The 17,453-nt window shown below is 44.0% G+C and overlaps 1 protein-coding gene and 1 long non-coding RNA gene across 5 annotated transcripts in view; one reads left to right on the top strand and one right to left on the bottom strand.

Annotated features, from left to right (window-relative positions):
* Nucleotides 1-8,533, bottom strand: part of MKLN1 (muskelin 1) — a 311,196-nt gene extending 302,663 nt beyond the window's left edge. Inside the window, exon 1 of one of the 2 annotated variants that reach the window (XM_087430799.1) lies at nucleotides 8,407-8,533. The gene's annotated coding sequence lies outside the window, so the exon portion shown is untranslated. The remainder of the gene's footprint in view (nucleotides 1-8,406) is intronic. The other variant, XM_004430757.3, reaches the window with a different exon arrangement.
* A 19-nt stretch (nucleotides 8,534-8,552) lies between these two features.
* Nucleotides 8,553-17,453, top strand: part of LOC147918273 (uncharacterized) — a 202,651-nt gene continuing 193,750 nt past the window's right edge. For all 3 annotated transcript variants that reach the window (XR_015552208.1, XR_015552207.1, XR_015552206.1), the window contains exons 1-2: nucleotides 8,553-8,935; nucleotides 9,874-10,970. This is a non-coding gene — a long non-coding RNA (uncharacterized LOC147918273). The remainder of the gene's footprint in view (nucleotides 8,936-9,873; nucleotides 10,971-17,453) is intronic.

Raw genomic sequence — 17,453 nt, 5'->3', positions numbered from 1 at the left:
TTCATTCGTTACAAGGAAGAGAAGGGGCAAAGTGTTAAATGAATACAGAATTGAGAAGACATACTTTATTCCCAAAGAAGTCAGATGTAGGCAAATGTGTTTATATGCTCAAATAAATTTGAGAAGTTAAAATAAAAGGGCATATATGAAACAGATTATTTTCTTCAGAAGTCCGAATCTGAAAATCTTTCTCATGATATGATCTTCATGTTTGTCTAAATCAGAGATTGCCAAACTACTGTCCACGGGCCAACACTGGCCCACTCCCTGTTTCTGTATGGCCTATTAGCTAAGAATGGTTTTCACATTTTTAGGTAGCTGAAAAAGATCAAAAGAAGAATAATATTTCATGACATGTAAAAATTATATGAAATTCAAATCTCAGTATTCATCCATAAGGTTTAATTGGAACACAGCCACGCTCATTCAATTCCTTATTGTCTGTGACAGCTTTTCACAATATAATGGCAGAGTTGAGTAGATGGGACAGAACTGTACAGCCCACAAATTAAAATATTTCTTATCTTGCTCTTTACAGAAAAGTTTGCTAATCCCTGGTCTAACTAAATAGAACAGAATGTCATAACATTTTAAATATTGTTTAAACTACATCTATTATTTTAGTTTCTAATTCAAGGACGCTGGACCAAAAAGTCATGACGTCTCTTCTGCTGTGTAGAAGGTTTCATGTTCTCCGGACAAAGTCAAAACCTTTTCTCTTTTGGTATTCTCTACATTCTCTCCTGATAGCAGTAGCACCTTTCTACAAATACAATAACAGACTGAGAAGCTGGTGGTTTCTCTAAGAGGTGATAAGTCTCTTCCTGCCAAGTCCTCTTTGTCTTTGATGGGAAACTGGGGCTGGGCATCCTTATGAGTGGTTACAGTGTATTACAGAACTGTAGTGGCACCAAAATGGATTCTCCAGACTCCATCAACTGATTCAAGGTGGTATGATGGAGTCAGATAGACGAGGAAAAGCAAATTGCTCTTTTTGTCATCACCCAGGACCTAAATGACAAGACAAAAATGACTCAGAATGACCAGACACAGGTGAATATTAGTTATCAAAATGTTTTTGGGAAGCACTTAACATCCCAACAATGTGGGACTGTGAGAGCACAATCAATGTTAGCTCAGGAGAGAAACAAAGGGAGCAGAACCTCCTTATTTTCCGTAAGATCAAGTTTGGGTTGCAGTCAAGTTCAAGGGAATATGTCTTATTTGTTTATTTTTTGAGACCCAAAGATACATTCTATTGTCTTTCTGTCTGTCTGTCTGTCTCTGTATGTCTGTCTCTCTCCAATTTAACAAAAGTTTACTGATCATTTATTATGTGTGAGACACAGGGCAAGCCCTGAGGACACAAATAAATAAAATAATCCCAACTCTCAAGGAGTTTAAGGCTTATGAGAGAAGAAAGTTTTAAAGATCTTCCTGGACCTTTGGACAGCATTTAATGTGAGCTGATCCTCCTTAACATATTCTCCTCTTGGTTTCTATGGCCCCATAATCTCCTGGTTTTATTTTTCTGGTTTCTGATTCTTGGTCTTCATTGCCAGCTCCTTCTTTTCTATCCAATCTCTAAATGATGAGCGTTTAGTCCCAGGCCTGCTTTTCTTTGATTCTATCTACCTTCTTTAGGCAATCTTCTCCCAAATTTATAAATCCAATTCCAGCAACTCTTCTGAGCCTCAGACCCATATCACAAGTGTGCAATAGACATCTGCACCTAGGTAAAATTTTCCCCTGCAGTTTTATTACTGTCCCAGGATTCTCTATCTTGGTAACTCACACTTCTGTTCATGCATCATGACTCTCAAGTCAACTATGACACTACTTCCCTCTCCATAACCCACCATTTCCATTCAGTCCTCAAGTTCTTTAAAATAACTCTTGACTCTGATCATCTCTCTTACTCTGTGCATGCCACCACCCTAGTCCGGGAAACCATCATCTCTCACATGAATCTGAAATACCTTCCCAACTGGTGTCTCCACTCTGGCTCTTGCCCGGCTCTATTTTATCTTCTCACAGATAATGTTTTTCAGACAAAAAAATAAATGTAAGTAGTCTTTAAAAAGAAACACAATGTGGGGAGCTGGCCCAGTGGTGTAGTGGTTAAGTTGGTGTGCTGTGCTTTGGCGGCCTGGGGTTCACAGGTTCAGATCCCAGGTGCGGACCAATGCACCACTTGTGAAGCCACGCTGTGGCGGCGTCCCATATAAAGAAGAGGAAGATGGGCATGAATGTTAGCCCAGGGCCAACTTTCCTCAGCAAAAAAAAATGAAGATGATTGGCAACAGATGTTAGCCAGGGCTAATCTTCCTCACACACACACAAAATGACATTAAAGAAAAAGAAACACAATGCTAGCAAAATACACATGTTGTTCTTCATCTTAATTTTTTTTTTTACTGAGTAATGTATCATGAAGATCTTTTCACATCAGTCTACCTAGAACTGTTCACAATTTTTAACAGCTGCCTACCATTCTCTTGTATAACAGTACCATAATTAATTTAACTACTTCTCTGTTGATGGACATGTAGGCTGTTTTCAGTCTTTAACTACTATAAAATAGCACTTGGTAAATATCCTAGATGTGTCATTCTTCAATATATGTCTGAGTATATCTATTGGATAAATATATAAAACAAAAATTGCTAGGTTAAAGGCTTTGTACATTTAAAAATTTGGTAAATACTACCACATTGCCTTCCACAGAGGTTGTACCAAATTGTACTCCTACTGACAATGTAAAAGTGCACCTGCTTCCCAGCCTGGTCAACCAAGTATGCAATTAAATTTTTGTCATTCATATGGGCATTAAATTTTTTTATGTCAACCTGATATGTAAAAACTGTATCTCATTGCAGTTGTAATTTCCATATCTCCTGTTATGAGAAAGAGTGAGCATTTTTACAGATTTTTAAGATCCATTTGTATTTCCTTGACAGCAATCTGTTTGTCATACCCTTTGCCCAATTTTCTGGAGTTTTTGATGTTTTTCTTATTGATTTGTAGGAGTACTTTGATTTCATCTTAATCTAATTTCCAGGTTCTTTCGAGTATACTAGTATTTTTTGAACAGTCAAAATTTAGCCAGTTTTTTTCTCCTAATAATAAGTAATCATCAAATGTTAACTCCATTATAGGGGAGCCCATATGAAGAACTCACATGTAGAGGTTATGAATTGATTTGCAGAAGTACTGACTTCCTGATAACAGCTTGACAAGACTGCCTTATACCTATCCCTATACTATTCCATTTAATTTTCCTAAGAGTCCTGAGAGGCACGTATTATTATTAACCACAAAGTGAAACTCAGAGAATGTGAAGGTCCAGAGTCACACAGCTAGTAACTCTTCCACTTCTGGAATCTTAAAAGCCTAATAATCCATCATCACTGGCCATTTCTCAACCATACCAGGCTCTGATCTTTGATGCCTCTGATTTCTAATAATCTATTGCTTCTCTCTTTTTCCTTCTACAAACATCCAATGAACATTTTTAAGTGTCTACTATGTGCCAGGAATCCTCATGGGGTTTACATTTTAGAGCTGTTCTGAACCAAGACGAATATAAACAAATAGTAACAAAGTTTCACTACTATGAAAAAAATACATAGGATGGTTGGCAAAGTGGACAGAGAAGAATACCTTAGGCTAGGTGGTCAGGAAGGACTTCTTTGAGGAGGTTACATTTAAACAGAGATCAGAACAACCCAAAGAGTATTCTAGGAAAAGGAAATATCTGGGGTAAATCCTTTAAAACAAGAGCAAATCCTGTGTGTTTGAGGAATTGAAAAATGGCACTGTGATTGGAGTCTGGAGAGAGTGATGGGAGAGGAGACTGAAGAGGTGGTCTGGGATGCTGCAGAAGGCTTTGTAGGCCAGCAAATGAGTCTGGACTTTATTCCAAGTGCAATCCCAAGACATGGAAAGACTAACAAGAGAAGCACCATGATCTATGTTTCATGACTTATGTCACTTTAGCTGTGCTGTGGAGAATGGGGTGAGAGTGGAAGCAGGAAAACCAATTAGAAAGCTATTACAGGAGCCCGGAAGATGATATTTGTATTAGGGTGGTAGCAGTGGAAACAGAAAGAGATACATTTTGGAAATGTTTTGGAGGTAGAGTTGACCTGAATTCCTCACTGATTGGACATGAGAACTGAGGAAAAGTATAGAGTCATGAATGTCTACATGCTTTTTGGCTTGAGAATTGGTGGATGGTGATGCCATTTAACTTGAAGGAGAAGGCTGAAAGAATCAAGAATTTTGTATTACTGTATTATTTTGTTCTTTCTCTATGCAGCCTTAACCTCACAGACATTGATTTTACTCTCTTCCCAATACCTTTATATTCCTTTCCTACTTGCCATTTAGTCCTTCTTATCCAAAAGAACTTCCTCTGTCTACCTCCTCTACCCCCTTCCACAACTCAATCCACTGCAATCTGGTTACTATCTCCATTATCCCAATAAACTCTTTCTTGCCAAACACAACAATGACCTCCTTGTTGCTAAATCCAAGGACTTTCAGTCCTCATTTTTCTTGACCTTTCTCTAGCGTTTAATTCTATTAACAGTTCCTCTCTTGGTTTCTCTGACACTACTTGTTCCCGGCCCTCCCATCTCTCCGGATGTTCTTCCCCTATATCTTTGTTTACTCATCTTTTAAATCTTGGCATTTTCATAAGGTTCCAGAGTGGGTCCTCTTCTCTTCTTACTCTATGCCTTTTCTCTTGGGGATTTCATCTACTTCCATGAACTATCACTTATTCTGATGATTCCAACATAGATCTCTGTCCTGAGTTCTAGACTCTCTTGTTCAATCACACAGTAGACAGCTTCACTTTGATATCCCATGAACACTTCATACTCAACATGTTTCAAATTAATTATCTCCCCTCCTCAACTTATGTTTCCTCATGAAGTTCTCATCTTGGTGAATGGTACCACCAGCCTCCCATTTACCTAAGCCATAAATCTCCTCCTATTCCTTAATCTTGCAGATATAATCAATAATAAAATTCACTGGGTTCTACGTCCTTAATATTTCTTGCCTCCTTCTCCTCTCTTCATTTCCATTCTTGCTGCCTTAGTTTAGACATCCATCACTTCTTTCCTATAATGCTAAAACAACCTCCTAATAGCCTCCCTGCTTACAGTGTTACTCACACTAATAAATTCTCCAAACTGGAATGGTCTTTCTAAAATGGACATTTGATCACCTCACTGTGCTCTTTAAAATTCATCAGTGATTCTCCACCGGCCTTAGGATAAGTTGAAACTTCCTAGGAAGACACACAAGACCTTTCACAATACAAGACATTGCTGATCTTTCCAGGTGTATCCTTCAGAACTTCTGCCATGCCATTCATTCAATGTATTTACTGAGAATCTACTACTTGCTGGGTACTGTCCTTTACCTTCAACTCTCTAAGCACGTCTTTTTACCTCCAAGACTTTACACATAGTACTTTCTTTGCCTGGAATACATTTCTCTTTAACCTGCCCACTTCTCTGGATTACTTCTACTTATCCTTCAGAACTCCTCTCCAAATTCATCTTCTGTAGTTCAGGACCCCTCCAATGACCTCCCCTGCTGAAATCATCTCAGTGTTGTGTGATCAACTGTGCACTCCTCTGTCATCAGTTGTGTACCCGTCTGTCTCCTCATTACACTATAAGGTCCTTCGGGGCAGACTGTCTTATTTATCTTTGTATTCCCAGTGCTAGCACAGCACCTGACATATAGCAGGCAGTCAATAATGAAAAAGAGTGGCAGAGTTGTGTTTCAAAGTCAGGTCTTTTCTCTCTGGCACAAATCTCACATTTCTTCATGCTACTTCTTAACATCTTGAATTTGAAAATTTCAGAAATCTGTCCTAGGTATATTTTTGCCTATCACTAATTAAAATACAGGCAAATAGATTATTAGCTCCATGAAGATTCAGTTGATTATTTCTTGTATAGCTCCTCCTCATCATTCCACTGTTTTGCTCATCAAAGTACTTTGGGTTAACTAAATCTGAAATTACTGAAAGATCTTTCTATACACCTTTATATCCTTTCTACTTCTTATCTTGCTGCTTCCACACCACCACCAAGCAAGCAGAGAGTAAGTACATTGGGATTTTATTTGATTATCTGGCAAGTGACACTAAAAAATCATGTATCAACGGCAAATCATTTCCCATTATCATTTCCTCCAAGGTCTCTAGGGATAGGTGTTAAAGTTTCAGTAACAAAATTTAACATTGCAAAATCCAGCTAAAATTGAAATTTTTATGTAGCGAGTTCATCTAATCACAGAATTGTGTAAATGGAAGGAACCTTAGAGATCCTTTAGTCGAGTGCTTTTGTGAAGCTTCCATGAGAAAACTGAAACAAGAAGACCTGCGATGGCTTGCCCAAGGTCATTCAGTCTGTAGGAGAAGTGGGAGCAAATTTCCTAAATTTCAGTCAGCTGGTCTTTCCTCAATGCCATATACACCCTACTATTTTCCATCTAAACAACTTAACTACATCAGATCTCACCTAATCATTTATACAGTGCTTATTTTTATGATATTGCCTTTGTGATATCCTTGTTTTAAAGAGGAAGGAACTGAAAAAAAGTAAGGCTGTCTTGTCCAGGGACATAGAAGAATTGGTAAAAGAGACAGTTAGCACACAGAGTGATGGGCTCCTCTTTGCAGTGTAGCCTTGTAATCACACTCTGTTCTCTGAGTGCCCCAGTGCTAACCCAAGCTTATTTGTGCTCCTGCGGCCTGGATTCCATTCAGTTCTATGCCTTATTTAGTCTAAATGATTTCCTCAGCTTCAATGTGTATTTTTGAGCTTCATTTTAGAAATATCATACTTAAATCTACTCTCTACTTGAGTTTGTTTTAGTTCTAATGCTGAGGAATGAAGATTCTGGGTAAAAGAAATAAAGATGATTTTTATTAAGAAAATAAAATAAATAAAGATGGTTTTTCTAGGCTTTACCTTTCAGGAATGGTTTTCTCAAATGGCAACTGGCGGTCTACTTTATTCCCCAAATGATGACGTTTTCCATGGGAATTAAGAATTTAATTGGAATAATTTGTTTTCATGGAAAGCACAGATTTCTTTCCAAGAGGATCAGTTTGATAATGTTTTACCAGCCAGTGATACGAGACCAAATATAAACCAGTTCTGAGAAACAGGAAGTGAACCTGACTGGTCTAGCCTGCCTGTCCCTGGCAGTGACGCAAATACAGAAATCAAATTAGAAAAACAAGATATGTGGGTGTGAGGCAATCGATAATAATCCAGGATGCTACAACAGAAGCAAGAACACCTTTAACCAAATGCCATTCATTTTAATAACACCCCGAGAAGTTTGATTTGCACGTAACATGCTAGTGATTAGAGAGCAGGATGAGCTGGAGTTCCCTAGCAACAGCATGTGCTTCAGAGACAGTCATTAGCCTTTCAGTTAATCTCACCAACCCCTTACTTCTAAATGTATGACTGACATAAAAAAAAAAATGATGTTTCAGAAAGTGCTTTGAAATTTCCAGGAGCGAAATGGAAAGGACTAATAATAATAAAAAAACTTGTCCTGAGAATTACACTCAGGTAAAATAAATAATGTTCGTCCATGCCCAGCCTGTCCCCACATTCACTGCTCTAAGTTCTGTGTTTATGAATCCCCCAGGGGTAAAGGGCAGCAGAGGTGAAATTGTGCAGTTTAAGGCAGTCCTCTTATCCAACATGAATCACAGTCTAGAAGTGCGGTGGGCAGTTGGTGTAGGGCGGGAGGCTGACACGGGTGTAGGGTGGAAGGGAATATAAGGCATAGTTTTCTTTCTCCTTTAAGAATAAATTACCCTAGTTGAAGGAGCTTGGGGAAGGAGGGTGGTGAGGGGAATGAAGCTATTTTTCCTATTGATTGTTTAATTGCACCAAAAGCTGTTTGTCCGAGGCCACTGGCCAAGAGCATTATTTTCGTGGCTAAAGTGAGGTTGGGCAGGTTTCCATCCCCTTCCCTAGTTTTAAACAAGACAACCCATAAAGCGCAGCCAGGCTATCGGAATATGGTGTATGTTGACTTGTGCTACTAGCTGTATACCTTAAAGCGCCAGGGCTGACGGGATGATGGTTCTCAAACCCTGAATCGTTGCCTCTAGCTCTGTCCTGGGTTCGGGATGCACAACTCCTCTGCGTAGCCTGGGTCAACTGCGGGGCGTTATTCGCATGGTAATTATTGCTGCGTTTGGCTGGTCATCCTTATTATGGCCTGGGTCCCTTTAGCTGAACACGGGGCTCCTTCAGTTTGGCCGAGGTGACTCCTAGTTCTTCCCGCCTCCCCACCTAACCCCCCTGCGCGCTCCCTTCCCAAGGCGACCACCTGCGCCGCCCCACTTACCATCTGCCCCGAGGGGCGGGCCCCCCGGGGTAGCGGAGCCCTCCCTGCTCCCGGGCGGCTCTGGGGGAGCTCGGTGTTTGCCTCCAGCCCTTCGCTACCGGAGAGATCAGGTTCCTCCCCTCCTCCCCCTCCAACTCCGGCCGCCGCCGCCGCCTCCTTCTTGCATGACACAGCAGAACCGCAGCTGCTGCAGCAAGTCCCAACCATCCGCCCAGGAAGCGCCGCAACCCGTACTCGGGAGGGGCGGAGGGGGGGCGAGGCAGGGGCCACCGCCGAGGGGGATTCTTGCCCCCACTTTGCACCACACACTGCTTTTCCAGCCCAGGGGCACAGGAACAAAATCAGGCTAAAGCCGACCAGGCCGAGCCGTTGAGGAATGCTGGGGCTTGGCGTCAGAAGGGATGGGACCAGAGAGAAGGGTGTGAAGGAGACCCCGGTAGGGGCAGGACATTGCAGGTAAAGAAGGGGAAGAAGAGGCCGAGAAATCAAGGGCCAGACTGTGAAGGAGAATAAAGGAGGTCAAAGAAAGGTAAGGAGGTAGAGCTGCTGAGAAGGGAGACCGAGCTGGGAAGGGGGGCGGGGGTGGGGTGGGCTGGGGTTGGGGGGATGGCGAGCTGCAGGGGAAGGAGGACTGGGAGGGAATATTTGGGGAGGCTTGAGCTAAGGACCCAGGCAGCACAGGGGCTGAACTGGGAGGAAGGGCAGAACAGGGGAGACGGATGGAAGAATTAAGTATTAGACAGGAAGGTAAATATCGGGGGACACATTATGGAATCAGAAGGGATGTAGTGGACCATCATTCATCATGGCTGATGAGGTAAACTGATGAGGAGGAAAGAGATACAGTCAAGGCAAAGCCAAAAGAAAGGATGATCTTCCATCCCACACTTCAGGTTCCTGCGAAGTTTTTCATAATTCCGCCAATCCAAACAGGGAGTTTTCCTTGTAAATGGAAAAGCATGAACTAAAACATAGGAATAGCTATTTAGCTCAGATTTACAGGATGAAATCTTCATGGTCCAGACAAACTTTAAGGCAGAGATTTGGAATTTAAGGCATAACCCCATAAAGGGGTTGCGATTCAATAATACAGAAGGTACTTAAAACTGATGTTACAGTTTCCACACATCACTGGACTTGAATAAGTCTTTTAAAGTGTTTGTTAAATGTTCCAGTCAAATGCTAGAAATGATGACAAAATTATTGGTTCAAAATATTAAAATACACATGCTTTTCTCTCTCTATACAAACATATACATATGTATACATATACATATATATTATAATTTCTAGTTGTCTAGCATGTACAGTATGATTAAGGGGAAAATGTGTTTTTCTGATTTTTTTTTCCCCCACCAAACACATTCTACGCATTTTACAGCAGACAGCTGCTTCTCACCATTTGAAAGAATGTGGTCAGAAAAGTAATGCAAAAGCTGCCACTTTGGTTTTGTCTGTACCTTCCAGGTCATATCTTCGTACCTCACTTCCTGACACAAACAAGTTTTTACTGTTGTCAGCAACAAAGCCCTAATATAGCTGCGGAAGAGAGAAAAACTGCATTGTATTTTGCCTCCTGCAAGCATCATCAACACAGTTACCGGAGGAATGTAATTCCAGAAACCTTTAAACCTGGTGGTGATGGTAATTATGTATCAAGTGCCTGATTCTATTTCTGTTATTATTGTTTTGTCATTTCTGTTCTACCCAAGAAGCTGGCTGAACTCGCAGAGGGACAAATCCAGTGTTTCTTTTTGACTTGGTAAAACTGAATCAGACCTGGTAGAAAACTCATTGCTCTTGAGAGAAAAAAAAGTAGGAGCCACGAAATGTCATTTTAACAGAGCGTGGGTTTTGTGACTGTAGGAAAGGATTTAAGGACGCTCCTTCTGTTCGGTTTTCTATGTAACGAGCAAAGGCTACACGCACGCACAGACGCCACAGCTCTCGGATGCTGTGGCTCCCTTATCTGGGCTTCTGCAGCTCCAGAAGCCCCTCCGGGATGCTGCGAGGGGCACTCGGTGGGTGGTGGTACGAACGCTGCGGCCGCCGCCGCCAGTCCTGCTGCTGCTGTTGTTGCTGCTGCAGTCACGTGGGAGCCCCTTTAAGTTTCCATAGAGAGGCCTCTCCGGTGTCACATGATGGACATGATATAATGAAACAACATTGTGGAGAGGAAAGCATTAGGGGAGCCCACGGCTACAAAAACAAGTGAGTGAGAAGAGGTGGGAGGAAGAGAAACTACGCCACCTCCCCTGCAGCCGAGCCGCACGCAGCAGCAGCCCGCGAGGAGAAGTGGGCGACGCCGGGGGGCAGGGAGACCGGGTCCTCAGCTCCGGCCGGGGACCCCGCCGCCCACCGCGGAGAAAACAACTTTTAGCCGGCAGGCTCGGCCAGCACTGCACCTGTCTCCGGAGCCTCCATCGCTCCTCGTGATGATCAAAGGGAAATTCTAGAAGAATATGCTCTACAAATATACATGCGCATCATTTTCCCCCTTGCGTCTCGCTCTGGAGGAAAGAAAGAGAAAGGGATTGAAACAGAAGCGTGTGTTCAGCCCCAAGGTAAGTTCTGGAGGGTGGGGAACGGCCCAGCAGGACTTTGGCATGGGAATTTTGTTCTCCGTTTAGACCTCTCGAGGTGAACGAGGCGTCCCCTCGAGCTGGCGAGGCGGATGGGTTCGCTGGTCCAGCAGAAACATTTCCACTGTGGACTCTTATTTCCTCTTTCGCACGCCCGGCGGTCCCACCCTGGGACTCCCCGGGGCCCCTCGCCTCCCCCCGGAAGGGGGCCGCAGGTCACGGCCGGGATGTTCGGAAGCGGGGCGAGGGAAGGTAGGGCTTGTGGCGCTACCCGGGAATGCCGAGGCGATTTCGCCATGTTTGTGTTGCTAAGAGCACTTTTTTCCCCTTTGAGGTGGCTTGATGCCACATGGCTTCTCCGGAGCTGCTGCCGGGTTGAGAGTGTGTGCTTTTTTTTTTTTTCCAATGTCCGCATTCCAGCTAATGTTGCGCAGATAAAATTCAAACTTGAGGTAAACAGAAGAGGAGGAGGAGGGGAAGGAGGGAGGGGGGAGACTGTTTCCATTTCGAGATCCCACCTCTTCACTCCGCGGAGACCAACATCCCGAACCTAGAGAGCACACACTCGTTTCTCCCACCTACCCCACCTTTGCTGTCTATGAGACATAAGGCGGCGGGGGGCGGGGGTGCTTAGAGAGGACGCGGCGTCTGGGTTCTAAAAGGGAAAAACAGCCCTTGGTACTCGGGCCTTTGGCCCCCGCCCTCGGGAGGGACGAAGGATGCCTTGGATTGCTCTGGAGCTGGGGGACGGGAGGACAGCGGTTCCGGGTGGGGCGAGGGGGTGCCTGTCCCCTCTCACTTTTACTTTGGGGTACCTGATGGTATCGCTTCCACCCCAACCCAGGCGCAGGTTCCAGAAGGCAGGCTGGGTGGGTCTCCAGGTTTCCAGAGGGCAGGTTGCGTAGCAGGTGTGAGGTGGGCATTTCTGTTTTGTAAGTCTTGCATTTGATGGGACGACGTGGGTAGTCGTAAAGCGATTGGATGGGCAGAGCTGCGTCTTAATTTGCTTTTTTTTGCGAATTAGGGAAAAAAATCAAGACGTTACTCCCCCCTCCCCGTCCCGTTTTAAATATCTTATTCAGCTCGGATCTAGGCTGAAGGGTGAGTGGGGATGTGTGAGGGTGAGGGCGAGCTTCGTCATGTGGAAAACAAGGCTGCTGACAGCTTGTCCGTCCCCCCCACCCCCCTGGCGGAAGATGTGAGTTGAATGGTCGGAGAGGAGTGACAGCCCTTGGGATGGGAGCGGCTCGGGGACCCTAAGTGCGCGAGGGTCCGCAGCCCTTGGCGCCGGGGAGTGCCGCGCAGGGAGGAGGCGGCCACGTGAGGGTGGTCTGCGGAAGCGCTGGAGCTCAAGGATGGGGGTGACACGAAGCCGCCGTGGGCGGTGGGCCGAGGACTGACCCTGGAGCCGTGACGACGGTTTTATTCCTACCGGCGGCCAGAGTCGGGCGCCTCCCACGCAGGGCCGGCGTCCCGGCCGCGGGTGGGTGCGCACTCCCGGGCTCTCTCCCGGGAGACCGTTTCCGGGCGGGGTCCCCGGCCGGGAGCAAGGGCTGTAAACAGGGTGGTGCCCTCTGCCCTCCCGCCCCCGGCTTGCCGGGGCGCGCGGCCGGCGGCGCCCGGGTCGGCGGAGGCGCGGCCGCGGCGCTGGGCAGTGGCGGCGGGGCGCGCCCGCTCCCCGCCACCCCCGCGCGCCCCGCCGCCGCCCGGCCGGCCGGCCTGCTCTGTTTTTGTTTTGATGGAGCCCGCGTGCAGCTGGCGCGTGTCGAGTCACGTGCCGTGGGCGGGAGGGGGCTGGGCGCGGGAGGCGAGGGCGCGGTGACGCACGCGTCCGGAGGCCCGGCGCCCGCGGGGGGCTGTGGGGAGAGCGGCGAGGGGGTGTGTGCCCGGGGCAGATCCCGAGCGCGCCGGGCGTGAAGCCCGCATCTGGTGGGGTTCGTGGGAGTTATTTCCCGGTGAGCAGTGTTCGGACGTGGGTGTAAATCCAACCGCCCTTTGAGTCCGTCGTCACAGCGTCTAGGCCAGCCTGGTCCCTCCGGGCTGGGGCCCACCTGCGCTGACTCGGTCAGAAATCGAATAGACCTGACCGGCGTGTCTGTCTCTGGCGTACTGAGAGCTATATGTGGTTCTTAATACTGGCTGCACATTATAAGCACCTGGAGAGCTTTGGAAAGAACTCAGATGCCCGGCCCAATCCCAGACCAATTGAACCCAAATCCAAATAGGGCCTGGGTATAGTGTATTAAAAAAAACCTTCGTATTTTTTGATGCACAGTGAGGGAGTAAGAACTTACAGAAGTAAGCGGCTTGATGGAATAGATAGTTGTGAAACCATCCATCTTTAGGGACGAAATAGTAAAAATAGCTAACATGTATTATCTGTCACTAGATGGGGTCACTGTGTGCCAGCATTGTGGCTATGCAGACATGGATAAACTTGATGAAACGTTATCCTCATTTTACAATTGGGGAAATTGAGACGTAGGAGGTTAAGTAAGAGTTGATCAGTGACGCTAGCTGACTCGTACTGAGGGAGGCTGACTCCAGAACCCAGACTTTGGATAATGCGTATGCTGTATTGGAAACAGAACTTGACCTGAGGGTCACGTGTTTGCGTGAATAGCAATAGTTACATGTTTGCCTAGCGGCCAGCGAGTTTATATACAGTATTTACATGTGTATTTTCATCTGGAAAGTTTTGCTTGTACTAAAGGGAAGAGAATCACTTGGTGAATTCGTTTAGGCCTATAGGCTACTGACATTTTCAGGAAGTTTATTGTGAAGAGGAGAGAGGGGGATTCCCAGTAATTTGAAGAGAACAGATTACATGGAAGTTTTCTGTTTTGTTTTGGTTTTAGACTTGAACATATGTGTAAAGTGAAGGGAAGAGTCCGGAAGATGCAGATATTTTCCGAGGATTTGCATGAGCAGCCACAGAAGTCCTTTAGGTTGCTGGGCACAATACAATTTTGGTGCTCATAGGCTGGATGTAGCCGAAAGCGCAAGGCAGTATACATGGTGGCAGAAGTTTTGCCATGAACATTTTGGAGGAAAAGAACTACTACTCTGGTTTGGAGTACAGAAGTGTTGCTTCTACATTCCTCTTCTCCTTTTGATTGACTTCATTTGTCTCCTGGTCAAATGAACTCTTAGCGGGAATATTTAGATGTGGGAGTAATCCATTTGTTTTGAAAATGTGTTCACTGACATATTCTCTAAGAATATTCCAGATAAAACTCACAGTAGCACAGGTTTTTCCCTGAAAACAAAAGATTCCAATTACAGTGTTTTTGTGACCAATACGTATTATTAAATGGTACTGTGTCACAAAGAAATGTCTTTGTATTCTTACTAACGCTTGCTATCTAATATTGTTAGCTGTATGGCACACAGACATAGTACTTATCAAATGTAAGGATTGGTTTTTACATTGCTTGCAGTTTCGGTGAGGAAAGTTTATGGACCCACCGAGGCAAGCCTGACATAAACATGAGTGTCGGCAGTCTGACAAGGAAATAGCTCTCTAGCCCCATCTCCCTCCCTCCATTATCAGCCCCATCCCTGTTGACCTCTGAAGACGCTTTTCTCCAGCATTGCCTAGGTTGCTTTTCTACCTTTTGGGTACCTCCTTCAGGAAATTTCTCCTGATTTCCCCTGAGAAAACATTTAAAAATACCTTCCCCGTGTCACCCGTATGTCTTGTGCGTACTTGTCTCACTGCATTTATCATGACCTGTCATATTGTTTTTGTTGACATGTTGGACACCTACTAAACTGAGCTCATCAGAGTCGGGAGTGTGTATCCCTTACACACAGTAGGCACTTAAGTTTATTGCATTGGTCCAAATGGAATTTGAATTGCATTATTTGTGTTGATGTTTGTCTGTGTCGCCCATCTTCATTCTTAACTGTCCTCACCTCCTCTGCTAGTAGCTAATTGGCTAACACACATCTTTGCACAGAGAACGCAGAATACCACCAACACATTCTTGTAAAAGGAGTTAGGATGGAAAGGGCAAAATGGAATCAGTTTTTCACTTGTGTCCCAATTTCATTCTCAATTGGCCGATTGGATGGCATGAATTTTCTTGGTTACTCATGTCCACTGGGAGAAATGCTCAACATTATCACTTTCAACTTATTTAGGAAGGAAGAAATGGCACTGCATTACTGATGGACGTACCTTTATGTGCCGTAGCAGAGTACAGATGCTTCATCACATTGCATTACGCTGTAATTTTCAGGTTCGATATTACAGAGGTATTTGTAGAGCAGCGCTGTCCCATAGAACTTCCTGAGATAATAGAAATTATTTATGATATATTTGTAATGACTTATAAGTGATAGCCACTAGTCACTTGAGGCTGTTGAGCACTTTAAATGTAACTAGTGTGACATAGGAGCGTAATTTCTGATTGATTTAAATGTAAATAGCCACAAGTGGCTAGTGCATGCTGTATTGGACAGAACAATCATAGAGGATTTGTTTATGTTTAAGTTTAATATTTGACAAGTAAACATTTAGGCTAAGGTATTCTGTCTTCAAAAGAAAACTTGATTTCATTTTCTAGGACTTTACACTATGCTTCCTCTTCATAGATGACAAGGTGTTTACTGGGTGATATTTTGGCCTATGTGAGAGGCCTTCGTATTATAGAGCATTTGTCTTTGTGTTCTGTGAGCTTTTTGTGTAGTTCGTGTGGTCTCCCTTTTTTAGGAGCAGAGTGGAGTGATTATGAATAATAATGATGATGGGTAATTATTTACAAATCAAATGGATTTGAGCCCTTCGCGTATAAACTAAATGGAAGTCCCATAAGCTTAATCAATACTTCTCTAAGATGTATTGTGAAGAGCACGCACTATATTTCTCTTGCTGGCCGTTGTAGCCCCCATACCTCGTACAGTGCCTGACACGTGGCCAGTGCTCATAAATGTTTGTTGAGTGAATGAAGGTTCAAATAATTTTAACTCCTCTAATTTAGCTTCAGAGGGTATATTGTGGAGCTGAAGAGGAGGCTGAGTACCAGTAACTACACTGAATTTACAGTTCTTCCAAGGAATGCAGTCTCTCCAGGGGCATTATTGTTAACTCAGTGACTCTGATTTCTTTGCTGTAAGATACGTAGCAGGAATTGTTATCCTTAATTGATGATAGATTGAAAAATAAAGTTACAAGAAGATTTGGTGCTCGGGTCATACAGAGAGAGTAAGTCAGGTTGAAGTAGTTGTTTCTGTTGCCTTGTGCACTCGTTCATGGTTCTTCAGAGAAATAAAATCATGCACTGAACCACGTTAGTTAGAAAATTTGGTTTGTAAAGTCAAAGGTAATTATATATGTTAATGGGGTCTGAAAAGAGAACTGAAGGTATCTCTAGTCTGGCATGACATTGAGAAAACAGCTTCAATATGAGAAACAGGAATGGAAACATTTATTTGTTAAACCTCTAAATCTCAGTCTGTGGTAATCCTAACACCCAAGTTATAAACTTCTCAAAGAGGATATTTAAAATGTAAATAGAAACAGATGTTTAGTCGTGCAGATAACCACTACTAGACTTTGAAATATTTATATAAAAAGGTATGAGATACATCAAACATCTGTTTAGAACGAGAGCCTTAAGGCCGAAAATTGTAGATTTCATTTCATGTGGTGGATGCTGCATTGGTGGGTTGATGACGCAGCGGAATATGTGGTCTCGTCCTTGTAGAAGATGATGCGTAGCCTGCCCTCGGTGCTATGCGTCAGATGTACCTACTTTGTGGTGTTATGTGTGGTTTGATTATAGGCCTGTCCTCGTTCCTAGGACACAGGCTAGCTTTCTATCATTCTGCTGCTATGTGTTCCACAAATGAAAACTAATTTTATACTAGAGAAAATATAAATCTGTTTTCTAAAAAAAAAACGTCATAGGATATGTTCCAAGATAAAATGCGAAGTTTTTTTTTTTGGTGGGGGGGTTACTTTTTTATCAATTTTTGGCCTATTAGTCCTTTATGATTGCTTTTTAAAGCCTTTAATGTGAACCTCTTTGGTGGGGGGGAGAAGGGGGAGAAGCCCGAAAAATGAAAGCAAACTATCAGGTGTGTGTCTCATAAATTCTTGCTGTTGTTGCCCTCAAAAGCAAACCAAAACACAGCCATAACAAGACAAAACCTACTACTGCTATCAGCAACAGAAGTTAACCCAACCAAACAATAAAAAAGCCTGTGAGCTTTGACTGGTTACTTTCATGGAGAGGTCAATAATGTGAAGTCTGTTTTAGGTACTAAATATAAATGAGAACAAGAAAATTTATGTCTGCCTTTCTATCTATATAGCAGTGATTTAAGATGCATTCTTAAATTCTGCAGTAGATCAAGATGTATTCAGCCTAGAAGATCCTATGGGACTACTTGGATTCAGGTGTATAGTTTAAGAATTATTTTGAGGGGGCAGCCCAGTGGCATAGTGTTTAAGTTCGC

This window comes from Ceratotherium simum, chromosome 1 (assembly GCF_057802395.1).
Source record: "Ceratotherium simum simum isolate JZ-2026a chromosome 1, ASM5780239v1, whole genome shotgun sequence".
NCBI classification, from domain to species: domain Eukaryota; kingdom Metazoa; phylum Chordata; class Mammalia; order Perissodactyla; family Rhinocerotidae; genus Ceratotherium; species Ceratotherium simum.
Note: the sequence above shows the minus strand (reverse complement) of the source record. Positions and strands in the feature narration are given on the sequence as shown.